The sequence below is a fragment of the Cervus elaphus genome, chromosome 2 (assembly GCF_910594005.1).
Source record: "Cervus elaphus chromosome 2, mCerEla1.1, whole genome shotgun sequence".
NCBI classification, from domain to species: domain Eukaryota; kingdom Metazoa; phylum Chordata; class Mammalia; order Artiodactyla; family Cervidae; genus Cervus; species Cervus elaphus.
The window spans coordinates 30,404,428-30,421,236 of NC_057816.1; positions in this window are offsets into that span (position 1 = coordinate 30,404,428).

Here is a 16,809-nt window from a genome sequence, read left to right on the forward strand (position 1 = left end):
ACGCCTCAGTGCAAAATGGAGTCTGCTTCATAAAGCTTATGCAAAGGGTAGATGATGTGATAAATGTAAAGTACTTAGAACAATGGAAAGAGCTCAATAAACTTGTAGTTACTTTATTATTAGTGAATGAGATCATAAGAATTGCCCCTCTGTGATAACAGTTCTTTCTTAAACTTTGGAGCTTACCTTCATTTTTGCTATAGTGAGTGAATTCAAGGAAATTCCTCAATGTTGTTTATGAGGTCCATAAACTTCAGCCACAAAGCTGGAAAGAATTGCTGTGCCTACTTCAGGTGGGCAAAACTATAGTTTGATGAAATATCTGCTCATGTCTTTCTGTCATATTTACAAGATATTTTCACCCTTTTTAGTTATATACCTCCTAAGAATGTTGTATTTGCACTTTAAATAACATTAAATAAATCAAAACATAATGAAAACATTTAAACTTTCCAGCATACTTCTCAGCACCTCTCTATATCTGTAATTTTAACCTCTAGATAAAAAAAATGACTTCAGTTTCCTCAAGTTATTTAATTGTTTTTGGGTAGTACCTTATGAATTATAGTTTGCCTTAGCTACTAGGACAGTAAAAACATCATTAGTGTAGAAATCTTGCTTACCCAGAGGTTACCTAAGCTATCTGAATTCACTGAATTTTTCTGGTCAGTTCACTTTCCCCGCTCAGTCTTGTCCGACTATTTGCAACCCCAGGAACTTCAGCATGCCAGGCTTCCCTGTCCATTACCAACTCCCAGAACTTGCTCAAACTCATGTCCATTGAGTCGGTGATGCCATCCAACCATCTCATCCTCTGTTGTCCCCTTTTCCTCCTGCCTTCTATCTTTCCCAGCATCAAGGTCTTTTCCAATAAGTCAGTTCTTTGCATCAGGTAACCAATGTATTGGAGCTTCCGCTTCTGCTTCAGCATCAGTCCTTCCAATGAATATTCAGGACTGATTTCCTTTAGGATGGACTGGTTGGATCTCCTTGCAGTCCAAGGGACTCAAGCATCTTCTTGAACACCACAGTTCAAAAGCATCAATTCTTCGGCCCTCAGCTTTCTTTATTATACTTTAAAAATTTAGAAAACGTTTGACTCTCATACCAACTTTGCCAGAAAAGTTCACATTTCACATTGACTTAATCATTTATAGATAATGAACTTAAAACACAGTGAAGTGAGACAACTTACACAGACTCATAAGACCTGAGAGGTGTGAAATTCTAGCTCTTTCTGCCTCAGTCACTACCAAACAGGATAGTGAGAAACAGCACAGTTATAACTGCATCCATAAATGAACACATGAATTGTAAATGAACAGCAATAACAACTTGATTAGTTCTAACTAAATCTGGAAGGACCTAACAGATCTTCTAAAAACAGAGCCACCATGTTAAATGACTCTCCAGTGTTCATACAGTTATTTTAATAATAGAGATGAAGTAAGTTTAGTCTTCCAAACCCCATTGCCCACCATTGCTCCATAGCCAGTGGCTGGTTTGCACAGTCATTGTGGGGAATGTGTGCAATCACTTAAAGAGTTAAAGGTAATATTAGTTCTGCTATATATTGATTTCCATTTTGTAGAAACTTAGAAGTTAGGGTCATGGATGACTTATTCCCATACAAATGGTATTTTTTAGCCATAACTTAAAAAATAAATCAGCTGTTGTCTCTCCCAGATGGAAATCTACCATTCTAAGATTTCTCTTTTGGCTATCATATTGTTTCTTTTTTTTTTTTTTTTAATTTTTTTATTAGTTGGAGGCTAATTACTTCACAACATTTCAGTGGGTTTTGTCATACATTGATATGAATCAGCCATAGATTTACACGTATTCCCCATCCCGATCCCCCCTCCCATCTCCCTCTCCACCCGATTCCTCTGGGTCTTCCCAGTGCACCAGGCCGGAGCACTTGTCTCATGCATCCCACCTGGGCTGGTGATCTGCTTCACCATAGATAGTATACATGCTGTTCTTTTGAAACATCCCACCCTCACCTTCTCCCACAGAGTTCAAAAGTCTGTTCTGTATTTCTGTGTCTCTTTTTCTGTTTTGCATATAGGATTATCGTTACCATCTTTCTAAATTCCATATATATGTGTTAGTATGCTGTAATGTTCTTTATCTTTCTGGCTTACTTCACTCTGTATAAGGGGCTCCAGTTTCATCCATCTCATTAGGACTGATTCAAATGAATTCTTTTTGACGGCTGAGTAAAATTCCATGGTGTATATGTACCACAGCTTCCTTATCCATTCATCTGCTGATGGGCATCTAGGTTGCTTCCATGTCCTGGCTATTATAAACAGTGCTGCGATGAACATTGGGGTGCACGTGTCTCTTTCAGATCTGGTTTCCTCAGTGTGTATGCCCAGAAGTGGTATTGCTGGGTCATATGGCAGTTCTATTTCCAGTTTTTTAAGGAATCTCCACACTGTTTTCCATAGTGGCTGTACCAGTTTGCATTCCCACCAACAGTGTAAGAGGGTTCCCTTTTCTCCACAGCCTCTCCAGCATTTATTGCTTGTAGACTTTTGGATAGCAGCCATCCTGACTGGTGTGTAATGGTACCTCATTGTGGTTTTGATTTGCATTTCTCTAATAATGAGTGATGTTGAGCACCTTTTCATGTGTTTGTTAGCCATCTGTATGTCTTCTTTGGAGAAATGTCTGTTTAGTTCTCTGGCCCATTTTTTGATTGGGTCATTTATTTTTCTGGAATTGAGCTGCAGGAGTTGCTTGTATATTTTTGAGATTAATCCTTTGTCTGTTTCTTCATTTGCTATTATTTTCTCCCAATCTGACGGCTGTCTTTTCACCTTACTTATAGTTTCTTTTGTAGTGCAAAAGCTTTTAAGTTTCATTAGATCCCATTTGTTTAGTTTTGCTTTTATTTCCAATATTCTGGGAGGTGGGTCATAGATATCATATTGGTTCTTGAAGTACTGTTCACATAAGACATGTCTGCAGCACAAGAAAATTTAGTATGTGAATTTAAAATTTGTTTATACTATTTATGATAGTTTATACTATTTATGATAGCTTGTAAGATACACATGTTCTGCAGCACACATTACAGTTTTATTCTAGTTTGAATATAAATTTTGCTTATAAAATTTAAAATACAGAACAACACGAAAACTCTTCTTAAGCATCTGATTTAAAACAATCTTGTTTCAGACAATGTTTTTCTCTGGATATATGCCCAGGAATAGGATTGAAGGATCATATGGTAGCTCTGTTTTTATTTTATTAATGAACGTCCATACTGTTTTCATAGTAGCTGTACCAATTTACATTCACACCAACAGTGTGGGAGGGTTCCCTTCTCTCCACACACTCTCCAGGATTTATTGTTTCTGAATTTTTTGACGATAACCATTTTGACTGGTGTGCAGTGATGTCTCATTGTAGTTTTGATTTTCATTTCTCTATTAATTAGTGATGCTGGATACCTTTTCATGAAAGGATGCATGCACCCCAATGTTCATTGCAAAGCTGTTTGCCTAGCCAAGATACAAATGTCTATCAAGAGAGAAATGGATAAAGAAGATGTGGTACTTATATACAATAGAATAATACTTAGCCATTAAAAGACCTTCTAGAACTAACACCAAAAAGGATGTCCCTTTCATTCTAGGGGACTGGAATACAAAAGTAGGAAGTCAAGAGATACTTGGAACAGGCAAATTTGGCCTTGGAGTACAAAATGAAGCAAGGCAAAGGCTAACAGAGTTTTGCCAAGAGAATGCACTGGTCATAGCAAACACCTTCTTCCAACAACACAAGAGAAGACTCTACACATGGACATCACCAGATGGTCAACACCGAAATCAGATTGATTACATTCTTTGCTGCCAAAGATGGAGAGGCTCTATACAGTCAGCAAAAACAAGACCGGGAGCTGACTGTGGCTCAGATCATGAACTCCTTATTGCCAAATTCAGACTTAAATTGAAAAAAGTAGGGAAAACCACTAGATCATTCAAGTATGACCTAAACCAAATCCCTTACAGTTATACAGTGCAAGTGATGAATAGGTTCAAGGGATTAGATCTGATAGAGTCTCTGAAGAACTATGGACAGAGGTTCGTGACATTGTACAGAGGCAGTGATTAAGACCAGCTCCAAGAAAAGGAAATGAAGACCCAGAGGGATTGGGTAGAGAGGGAGGTGGGAGGGGGGATTGGGATGGGGAATACATGTAAATCCATGGCTGATTCATGTCAATGTATGACAAAACCCACTACAATATTGTAAAGTAATTAGCCTCCAACTAATAAAAATAAATGAAAAAAAAAAAAAAGAAGAAAAGACTGAGAGTAGTCTTAAGAATAAAGTCAACCCGTGGTTTAGAAAAAAGAAAAGAAAAGGAAATGAAAAAAGGCAAAATGGTTTATCTGACGAGGCCTTACAAATAGCTGAGAAAAGAAGAGGAGCTAAAGACAAAGGAGAAAGGGAAAGATATACTCATTTGAATGGAGAGTTCCAAAGAAGAGCAAGGAGAGATAAGAAAGCCTTCCTCAGTGATCAGTGCAAAGAAATAGAGGAAAACAATAGAATGGGAAAGACTAGAGCTCTCTTCAAGAAAATTAGAGATACCAAGGGAACATTTCATGCAAAAATGGGCTCAATAAAGGACAGAAATGGACCTAACAAAAGCAGAAGATATTAAGAAGAGGTGGCAAGAATACACAGATGAATTATACAAAAAAGATCTTCATGACCTAGATGACCACAGTGGTGATCACCCACCTAGAGCCAGACATCCTGGAATGTGAAGTCAAGTGGGCCTTAGAAAGCATCACTATGAACAAAGCTAGTGGAGGTGATGGAATTCCAGTTGAGCTATTTCAAATCCTGAAAGATGATGCTGTGAAAGTGCTGCACTCAATATGCCAGCAAATTTGGAAGACTCAGCAGTGGCCACAGGACTGGGAAAGATCCGTTTTCATTCGAATCCCAAAGAAAGGCAATGCCAAAGAATGTTCAAACTGCCACACAATTGCACTCATCTCACACGCTAGCAAAGTAAAAGCTCAAAACTCTCAAAGCGAGGTTTCAAAGGTACGTGAACAGAAACTTCCAGATGTTCAAGCTGGATTTAGAAAAGACAGAGGAACCAGAGGTCAAATTGCCAACATCCGTTGGATCATTGAAAAAGCAAGAGAGTTCCAGAAAAATCTACTTCTGCTTTATTGACTACACCAAAGCCTTTCACTGTGTTGATCACAGTAAACTGTGGAGAATTCTTCAAGAGATGGGAACACCAGATCACCTGACCTGTCTCTTGAGAAATCTGTATGCAAGTCAAGAAACAACAGTTGGAACTGGACATGGAACAATCGACTGGTTCCAAATTGGGAAAGGAGTGCATCCAGGCTGTATATTGTCACCCTGCTTATTTAACTTATATGTAGAGTACATCATGCAAAATGCCAGGCTGGATGAAACACAAGCTGGAATCAAGATTGCCAGGAGAAATATCAATAACCTCAGATATGCAGATGACACTACCCTTAAGGCAGAATGCGAAGAAGAACTAAAGAGCCTCTTGATGAAAGTGAAAGAAGGGAGTGAAAAAGTTGGCTTAAAACTCAACATTCATAAAACTAAGATTGTGGCATCTGGTCCCATCACTTCATGGCAAATAGATGGGGAATAATGGAAACAGTGGCTGACTTTCTTTTCTTGGGCTCCAAAATCACTGCAGATGGTGATCGCAGCCATGAAATTCAAAGATGTCTGCTCCTTGAAAGAAAAGCTATGACCAATAAACAGCATATTAAAAAGCAGAGACATGACTTTGCCAATAAAGGTCTGTCTAGTCAAAGCTATAGTTTATCCAGTACTCATGTATGGATGTGAGGGTTATACTGTAAAGAAAGCTAAGCAATGAAAAATTGATGCTTTTGGACTGTGGTGTTGGAGAAAACTCTTGAGAGTCCCTTGGACTGTAAGGAGACCAAACCAGTTAATGGTAAAGGAAACTAGTCCTGAATATTCACTGGAAGGACTGATACTGAAGCTGAGACTCCAATACTTTGGCCACCTGATGCAAAGAACTAACTCATTTGAAAAGACCCTGATGCTGGGAAAGGTTGATGGCAGGAATAGAAGGGGACAACAGAGGATGGGATGTTTGGATGGCATCACTGACTTGATGGACATGAGTATTTTGAGCAAGTTCCAGGAGTTGGTGAAGGACAGGGAATCCTGGTGTGCTGCAGTCATGGGGTCACACAGAGTCATACACGACTGAGCAACTAAACTGAACTGAGTGAACTAGCCATTAAAATATGAAAGTGCCATTTGTATCAACATGAATGGACCTAGGGATTGTCATACTTAGTGAAGTCAGACAGAGAAAAAGAAATATCACATGATATTGTTTATAAGCAGAATCTATAAAGCAATGATACAAATGAACTTATTTATAGAACAGAAACAGACTCATAGATTTAGAGAAAGAATTTATGGTTATGGTATGTCGGGGAGGGATAGTTAGGATGTTTATGATTGATATGTACACATTACTATATTTAATATGGGTAATCAACAAGGACATAATTTATAGCACAGGGAACTCTGCTCAATATTATGCATGCATACTAAAGAGTATGCATACAAAGAGTCTTGTCTGACTCTTTGCAACCCCATGACTGTAGCCAGCCAGGCTCCTCTGTCCTTGGGATTTTCCCAGCAAGAATATTGAAATGGGTTGCCATTTCCTTCTCAAGGGGATCTTCCAGACACAAGGATTGAACCCATGTCTCCTGTAGTTTCTGTGTTGGGTGAGAGGATTCTTTACCACTGAACCACCTGGGAAGCCTGCTCAATGTTATGTAACAGCCTGAAGGGGAACAGAATTTGAAAAAGAACAGATGCACACATTTGTATAACTGAATCACTTTATGTACACCTGAAATTATCACAACACTGTTACTCAATTAGACTTCAATATAAAATAAAAAGTTAAAAAATTAGATATTTAAATAAAACAATCTCAGTACATTTCTCTTTGATTTATTGGGTGCCTCCTATTTGCCAATCGCTCCTGAAGGAAATAGAAGAAGTATGCCCAAATAAGTATCTGTACGCGTGCTAAGTCACTTCAGTCATGTCCAGCACTTTGCAACCCTATGGACTGCAGCCTGCCAGGCTCCTCTGTCCATGAGATTCTCCAAACAGGAATCCTGGGGTGGGATGCCAAGCCCTTCTGCAGGGATCTCCTACCGACCCAGGGATCGAACCCACGTATCCTTTGGTTTCTGCACTGCAGGCAGATTCTTTGCCAGTGGGCCAGCAGGGAACCCCAACAAAGTACCTAGCCTCATATAAATTATATCCTATGGGACAAAATTGCACAGTAAATACACAAATATTTTTTGATAAAGCCGAGTGACAATGAGTTCTATAAAAGACATCAACTAAGAAAACGTGCAATGTATGACAAAACCCACTGGGAAAAAAAAAAAAAGAAAACGTGAAGTCTCATAGACTGTAAAGTAGCAAGCAAGGGTGAGACAGCTATGTAAATTATAGCAGCAAGACCATTGCTGGCAGGAGAATAAGAGGCTCTGAGATGGGAGTGAGATTACTGGTTTGAGGAACAGGGGGAAAAAAAGGATAATATGATCAAGGACAGAGTCAGTAAAAGATAACATTAGAGAAAAGGTTGGGATCTAATTATACAGGATTTTTTGATAATTGCATCTGATTTTAATATTATTTAATTTATTTAATCCTAATTTTTAGTTAAATTATGCCTTCAGTATTAATTGCTAAGCAGATTGGAAGGATTTTTTGTTTTGGTGTGGGAGATGGAGGTCATTCAAAAAATGAGACTGCCCAAGGAAGGGGAAGAGGTTGCAAATCCAGGGTAAATTACATTGTATGAAGCTTACAGCACATATCATCAGATGGCATTTGATACTGGTGAATTTCAAGGTAAACAGTGACCTATAGATTCAAACACTTTTACCTAACAGTATAAAATGGGTGTTTTATTATGTTATGTTATATAATAGATGTTCAAATCCTGCTATAGGGACTGGGGTATGGCCCAGTGGTAAAGAATCCACCTGCAATGCAGGAGATGCAGGTTTGATCCCTGGATCAGGAAGATCCCCTGGAGGAGGGCATGGCAACCCACTCCAGTATTCTTGCCTGGAGAATTCCATGGACAGGGGAGCCTGGAGGACTATAGTCCATAGGGTCACAAAGAGTCAGACAGGACTGAAGCGGCTTAGCCCACATGTACACACAGGGAAGTGGTAAGCCAAGCCTGAGTAGTGCATGTTGTCTGTTTTCAATATCTGAGTACAATGATATCCTTTTTCTTTAATCTATGCTTAAGATAGATCAACTAAAGCACACTGTACCTTAGGATGGGCTTCCTAGGTGGTGCTAGAGGTAAAGAACCTGCCTGGCCAATGCTGGAGATGTAAGAGACTCAGGTTCAATCCCTGCGTTTGGGGGATTCCTTGGAGGAGGGCATGGCAACCCACTCTAGTATTCTTGCCTGGAGAATCCCATGGACCGAAGAGCCTGATAGGCTACAGCCCATAGGGTTGCAAAGAGTTGGACGTGACTGAAGCGACTTAACACGCACGCAGGCACATATCTTAGGACTGTTATAGACACAACTTTTGAGATGGGATGTGATAAGGGCCAAGGTTTACATATAAAAAAAAATGTGGTCCTTGGACAAAAATAATCATCATTGTTCTCTGAATGACCTCACCATTTCATGTCTGCTTTTCAAAACACATCTTTGGATCCTGTCCAGGACATGCTTGACTCTGTCATAGTGACTCTACCCCCTAATATCCCACAGCAATATACAAAAAAGAGAACATGTATAAATTACTCAGGCCAGCTGAGTGAGATCACTCCTGACATAGCAACCGATGACTTTCTGCCTGGCTGTGAAGGAGAGGGAGGTTTCAAAGTGATACCCACAGAAAGAGTAATCTGATCTATTTAATGTTTCTTTGCCTGTGAAATAACATATAACTTTCTTTCACTGCCATAAAGACAAAAGAAAAAAATACAGATGAACTGTGTATGTTAAACCATTCATTGAGAAAATCCTTTGAGTCCTTCTTTGTTTCAGAAACAGAGGTAGATGCTGATCTTACAGTGTTGAAACAAGAGAGACAAGTTATTTGTGTTTATATCTATTAACAGAAAATATATTAATGATTATAGATGTAAAAAGGTACAAACGTTATTTGAAAATCAATCAGTTCCTACGTGTTCTTCATTCACTTTAGCATTCTCCCTAGCATGTTTCACCACTCTTCTATCCCATCATTTTTAGATTCTTAACACTGTTTTAGTCAGCTTGACAAAGCAAAGTCAGTGAGAAGTAAAAGCATGTCTGTTCAATGTCTAATGAATGTCTAGTGACAATAGCAGCTGCTTCTATTACCACAGCTGTTCTTAAGGATTTTTAAAATTACATGCCAAACCTGATTAGAAACCTAATACTAGGGACTGGGAATGATCTGACATGACTTCAATCCTGAAGAAGCTGGCTATTTAAATGGAGAATTTATTGTTGTTCAGTCACTCAGTTGTGTAATACTCTTTGTGACCCATGGACTGCAGCACTCCAGGCTTCTCTGTCCTTCACTGTTTCCCACAGTTTGCTCAAGCTCATGTCCATTGAGTCAGTGATGCCATCCAACCATCTTATCCTCTGTCACCCACTTCTCCTTCTGCCCCCAATCTTTCCCAGCATCAGGGTCTTCTCCAATGAGTGGGCTTTTCACATGAGGTGGCCAAGGTATTGGATCTTCAGCTTCAGTACCAGTCCTTCCAATGAATATTCAGGATTTATTTCCTTTAGGATTGACTGGTTTGATCTCCTTGCAGTCCAAGGGACTCTCAAAAGTCTTCTCCAGCACCACAGCTAAAAAGCATCAATTCTTTGGTACTCAGCTTTCTTTATGGTCCAACTCTTACATCTGTATGTGACTACTGGAAGAACCAGAGCTTTGATTGGATGGACTTTTGTCGGCAAAGTGATGTCTCTGCCTTTTTTTTTTAATTGGAGGCTAATTACTTTACAATATTGTAGTGGTTTTTGCCATACGTTGACATGAATCAGCCATGGGTGTACATGTGTTCATCATCCTGAATCCCCCTCCCACCTCCCTCCCCATCCCATCCCTCAGGGTCATCCCAGTGCACCAGCCCTGAGCACCCTGTCTCATGCATCGAACCTGGACTGGTGATCTGTTTCACATATGGTAATATACATGTTTCAATGCTATTCTCTTAAATCATCCCACCCGTGCCTTCTCCTTCAGAGTCCAAAGGTCTGTTCTTTACATCTGTGTCTCTTGCTGTCTTGCATGTAGGATCATTGTTACCATCTTTCTAAATTCCATATATATTCGTTAATGTATTATATTGGTGTTTTTCTTTCTGATTTACTTCACTCCGTATAATAGGCTCCAGTTTCACCCACCTCATTAGAACTGATTCAAATGCATTCTTTTTAATAGCTGAGTAATATTCCATTGTGTATATGTACCACAGCTTTCTTATCCATTCGTCTGCCGATGGACATCTAGGTTGCTTCCATGTCCTGGTTATCGTAAACAGTGCTGTGATGAACATTGGGGTACATGTGTCTCTTTCAATTCTGGTTCCCTCGATGTGTATGTCCAGCAGTGAGATTGCTGGGTCATATGGCAGTTCTATTTCAAATTTTTTAAGGAATCTCCACACTGTTCTCCATAGTGGCTGTACTAGTTTGCATTCCCACCAACAGTTTTAATATGCTGTCTAGATTTGTCATAGTTTTTCTTCCAAGGAGCAAGTGTCTTTGAATTTCATGGCTGTAGTCACCATCCACAGTAGTTTTGGAGCCCAAGGAAAGAAAGTCCATCACTGTTTCCACTGTTTCCCCATCTATTTGCCATGAAGTGATGGGACTGGATGTCATGATCTTTGTTTTTTGAATGTTGAGTTTTAAGCCAACTTTTTCACTCTCCTCTTTCAGCTTCATCAAGAGGCTCTTTAGTTCCTCTTCACTTTCTGCCATTAGGGTGGTGGCCTCTGGATATCTAAAATTATTGACATTTCTCCTGGCAACATTGATTCCAGCTTGAGCTTCATCCAGGCTGGCATTCACATGATGATACCCTGCATATAAATTAAATAAGTCTTGCCATACTCCTTTCCCAATTTTGAACCAGTCCATTGTTTCATGTCTGGTTTTAACTGTTGCTTCTTGACCTGCATACAGATTTATCAGGAGGCAGGTAAGGTGGTCTGGTACTCCCATGTCTTTAAGAATTTTCCACAGTTTGTTGTGATCCACACGGCGAAAAGATTTATTAAAAGATGCTAACTGAGGGTGTTTTAGAAATCTACCCCTGGTACATTTTAAGCAGGGCTACAATTTGGTGCATTATTTTATCAAGCAGAAAAACTAGTCCTATGGTTTCACTGATGCAGTGTGTGCAATAATGGGGTCATTTCTTTGTCCCACGTTGTGCTGGGGACTTAGTCCCAGGTCCAAGGAGCCTCTTCCATCTCTTCCTTACCCAAGCCCCCAACTTCCATGCCTGAATGACTGCTAATGAGCCATTCAAGTTGCTCCCAAACTCCTGAGTTTTCTCCTGTTCCTTTATGTCCCTCTTTATTTTGGCACTTAGGATTTCACTTTCTTTCACTTGAGCTTAGATTTATATTTGGTTATATTCTATCAGCATTTTGAAATATTTTTAATAGTGGCAGCTGGGCAGTAGAGAAGATCTTAAAGTATTGTCTGCACTTACTCAAAACTTATCCATGTGAAATTCTGAGTTATGGACTTTCACTTGTAAAACTCTAACCATCATGTCAGATTTATAGGTGTTTGAAAGGAGCAAATAATTGTTCAATGTGAAGATTCTTAGCATATTATCAAATTTTCATGTAAAAATGAGCAAAGACTAATAATTGCTATAATTTACTACCATCACATCAGATTAATTCCTGTCTTCCAGTAAGACTCCGAGGAAGCTGGAGTTAATAGGTATCAGAGTTTGATCAGAGATAACAAAATTCTACTACATAGGAAAACTGAGTGGGGTTTAGGATAATCCAAATAAAATGCATACATTGCTGAGGGAAGCATACTTAATAAGGTAGGTTGTTTTGGACAGAAAGTTGGCAGTTTTTTATTTGTTTATCTGAATCTTTCTTATCTCAAAATGATATAATTATCACCTAATTAGTATGTTTCTCATTAGCAAACAATTAATTTCTCAACACTGATCATTCATTCAAAAAAGGCTTTTCTAATGACAGCTAAGAAAACTAAGATCATGGCATCCGGTCCCATCATTTCATGGCAAATAGATGGCGAAACAGTGGAAACAGTGGCTGACTTTATTTTTCTGGGCTCCAAAATCACTGCGGATGGTGATTGCAACCATGAAATTAAAAGATGCTTACTCCTTTGGAAGGAAAGTTATGACCAACCTAGATAGCATATTAAAAAGCAGAGACATTCCTTTGTCAACAAAGGTCCGTGTAGTCAAAGCTGTGGTTTTTCCAGTGGTCATGTATAGATGTGAGAGTTGGACTGTAAAGAAAGCTGAGCACTGAAAAATTGATGCTTTTGAACTTTGGTGTTGGATAAGACTCTTGAGAGTCCCTTGGACTGCAAGGAGATCCAACCAGTCTATCCTAAAGGAGACCAGTCCTGGGTGTTCTTTGGAAGGACTGATGTTGAAGCTGAAATTCCAATACTTTGGCCACCTGATGCAAAGAGCTGACTCATTTGAAAAGACCCTGATGCTGGGAAAGATTGGGGGCAGGAGGAGAAGGGGACGACAGAGGATGAGTTGGTTGGATGGCATCACCGACTCAATGGACTTGGGTTTGGGTGGACTCTGGGAGTTTGTGATGGACAGGGAGGCCTGGCATGCTACAGTCCATTGGGTCGCAAAGAGTCGGACACGACTGAGCAACTGAACTGAACTGACCTGAATGGCAACTCTAGATTAGAAACTAGGTTTTTACACAGTTAATAGTGAGACTGTTATGGTACAGAACTGGACAAGGTAACTAGTCTCTTCATTGTTGCTGTTCAGTGACCCAGTCGTGTCTGACTCTTCATTGGGGATTTAAAAATAAGTAGAGAAAACTTATAAATTCTAGTATAATTTGAAAGAAAGAATAATAACTTTAGAAAAGAGAATATCAGAGGAAACTTGCATAAATGATGGTCACATAGGCAACACTGAGGAGGTAAAATTTTACCCGAGACCTGAAGCCTGAGAAGGAGGTGGGGAAGAGTAGATGTCAAATAGGCAATTGGATGCAAGCCTCCTAGACTCAGAGGAAGCTGAGTAGAACATATACATGTGTTTCTGTGTAAAGATGGGTATGGAGATTTTAGGTATGGATGAGATAGCTCAGAAAGCAGAAGTATAGACCAAGAAGATACAATGCTTCAGAGCAGTTTTCAAAATCTACTGCATTTAAAGGCCAAGAAGATGAGCCAGAGGACTAAGAAGACCAGAAGAGTGAGTCCTAAAAACCTTAGATTTAGGATGTGAACATTTTCTTTCAAAAGTAACATATTGGAAGCTGAGTGTAGATCAACCTGAGAGTTAAAATCCCTTGGGGGCACAATCTAAGGGGAGCCTCACATTTTCAAGGCTTTGCTTCCAGGAACTGTCCCTGCATCTTCCTAAGTCCTACAAGTTATAAGACTTCTTAGAAGAATTAGAATCTCTTATATGTCTTGGAAAAATTAGGACTTCTTTGGAGAGAGTATATATTTGCTTAATAATGACCTTTGTTCATTTCTGTTAAATTCATGTTTTCATTTTCACTCCAATTGCTGCAGTATGAGATCTGGCCTTGATTATCAATCATTTAGTCTAGTGCCACAACTCCTGACTTCTTTTCCTGATCTCTTCCCTCCCTCCAATCACCTTGGCAGCTCTGCTGGCTTCTGCTGTCTAAGTCACAAATCTGTGTCACAAAATTCCTCAATCAGAAACTACCAGCTGTTCCTCAGCAACTACAAGATCGTCTAAATATGACTCATTACAACCTGCCTCTAAGCCACCCTCCTAGTTCATAATTCCTTACCTTCAGTCCCCTTTACAGTTTTCCCCATTCACACCTAAGTATAAGTTACTAACATTCATGCTTAAGGACCTTAATTATTTTGTGCTCTCAACTTGACCATCCGAAACAGAGTAAATTAACTTCTAGGAGACATTCACTTGCAGAGAAAGTTTATTATAAATCCATTTTCATATGAAGTGCTCCTCCTCCATCACCAAATTTAATTGTCCAGGAACTGCTACTGTGCCATCCTAATAGCCTGAGGAAGATTCTCCATGAGTTTTAATTTATGCAGTCTACATTTATTTTAATGTTTATGAACTAACCTTTATAGGTTTAAAATTGAATTTCTATTGCATGAGCTGAGCATTCCTTAGTACTTTGTTCGCTTGCTCACTGACTCTCTCAAAAAATGTCCAAATGCCTTTATATTTTACATATTACATCACAGAAAATAGGTTTTATCCCTTTAAAAACCCAATAATTTTAATAGTTAAATAGGAATTAAAATAATTATTTGCTGGAAACATACAGTGTGGAAAGTACTACTCTAATTACTTTTCATGAGTAAACTCATCTAATAGTTATTAAATTATATGCATTATTATTATCCTCATTTCACAAATGAGAGCACTAAAGCACAGAGAAAAAGTATCTTGAGAAACATTATTAAGAGCAACTAAATATTGAATCTTAGATTCCAATTCAGGTTATCTGTTTCCAAATTCTGTGAATGATGTCCTAATCCTCAAACATGACTTACTCATCTATATTAAGAAAAATAGAAATAATTTTTTGAGAGAGAGAGAAATAGTCCTTCCTTTATTCTCTTTTTTAAAAGGACTCAGATGAATTTTGTATTAAACTATATACAATGTAGGGGGCTTTAAAATTATGAGACAGAAATATTGTTGTTGTTCAGTCACTAAGTTGTGTCTGACTCTTTGCGACCCCATGGACTGCAGCACACCAGGCTTTCCTGTCTTTCACTATCTCCCGGAGTTACATTTCAATGGACTCATGTCCATTGAGTCAGTAGTGCCTATCCAGCCATCTCATCCTCTGTCACCCTCTTCTCTTGCCCTCAATCTATCCCAGAATCAGGGTCTTTTCCAACGAGTCACCTGTTCATATCAGGTGGCCAAACTATTGGAACTTCAACTTCAGCATCAGGCCTTCCAATGAATATTCAAGGTTGATTTCCTTTAGGATTGATTGGTTTAATCTCCTTGCTGTCCAAGAGACTCTCAAAAGTCTTCTCTGGCGCCACAGTTCAAAAGCATCAATTCTTCGGTTTTCAGCCTTGTTTATGGTCCAACTCTCACATCCATACATGACTACTGAAAAAAAACCATAACTTTGATTATACAGACCTTTGTCAGCAGGGTGATAGTTCTGCTTTTTAATACACTGTCTAGGTTTGTCATTGCTATTCTTCGAAGGAGCAAGCACCTTTTAAAAATTTGTGGCTGCAATCACTGTCTGCAGTGATTTTGGAGCCCAAGAAAGTGAAATCTGACACTATTTCCACATTATCCCCATCTATGTGTCATGAAGTGATGGGGCCAGATGCAATGATCTTAGTTTTTTTTTTTTTTTTCAGTGGGTTTTGTCATACATTGACATGAATCAGCAATAGATTTACACGTATTCCCCATCCCGATCCCCCCTCCCACCTCCCTCTCCACCCGATTCCTCTGGGTCTTCCCAGTGCACCAGGCTCGAGCACTTGTCTCATGCATCCCACCTGGGCTGGTGATCTGTTTCACCATAGATAGTATACATGCTGTTCTTTTGAAACATCCCACCCTCACCTTCTCCCACAGAGTTCAAAAGTCTGTTCTGTACTTCTGTGTCTCTTTTTCTGTTTTGCATATAGGGTTGTCGTTACCATCTTTCTAAATTCCATATATATGTGTTAGTATGCTGTAATGTTCTTTATCTTTCTGGCTTACTTCACTCTGTATAATGGGCTCCAGTTTCATCCATCTCATTAGGACTGATTCAAATGAATTCTTTTTGACGGCTGAGTAATATTCCATGGTGTATATGTACCACAGCTTCCTTATCCATTCATCTGCTGATGGGCATCTAGGTTGCTTCCATGTCCTGGCTATTATAAACAGTGCTGCAATGAACATTGGGGTGCACGTGTCTCTTTCAGATCTGGTTTCCTCAGTGTGTATGCCCAGGAGTGGAATTGCTGGGTCATATGGCAGTTCTATTTCCAGTTTTTTAAGAAATCTCCACACTGTTCTCCATAGCGGCTGTACTAGTTTGCATTCCCACCAACAGTGTAAGAGGGTTCCCTTTTCTCCACACCCTCTCCAGCATTTACTGCTTGTAGACTTTTGGATAGCAGCCATCCTGACTGGCGTGTAATGGTACCTCATTGTGGTTTTGATTTGCATTTCTCTGATAATGAGTGATGTTGAGCATCTTTTCATGTGTTTGTTAGCCATCTGTATGTCTTCTTTGGAGAAATAACTGTTTAGTTCTTTGGCCCATTTTTTGATTGGGTCATTTATTTTTCTGGAATTGAGCTTCAAGAGTTGCTTGTATATTTTTGAGATTAATCCTTTGTCTGTCATTTGCTATTATTTTTTCCCAATCTGAGGGCTGTCTTTTCACCTTGCTTATAGTTTCCTTTGTTGTGCAAAAGCTTTTAAGTTTCATTAGGTCCCATTTGTTTAGTTTTGCTTTTATTTCCAA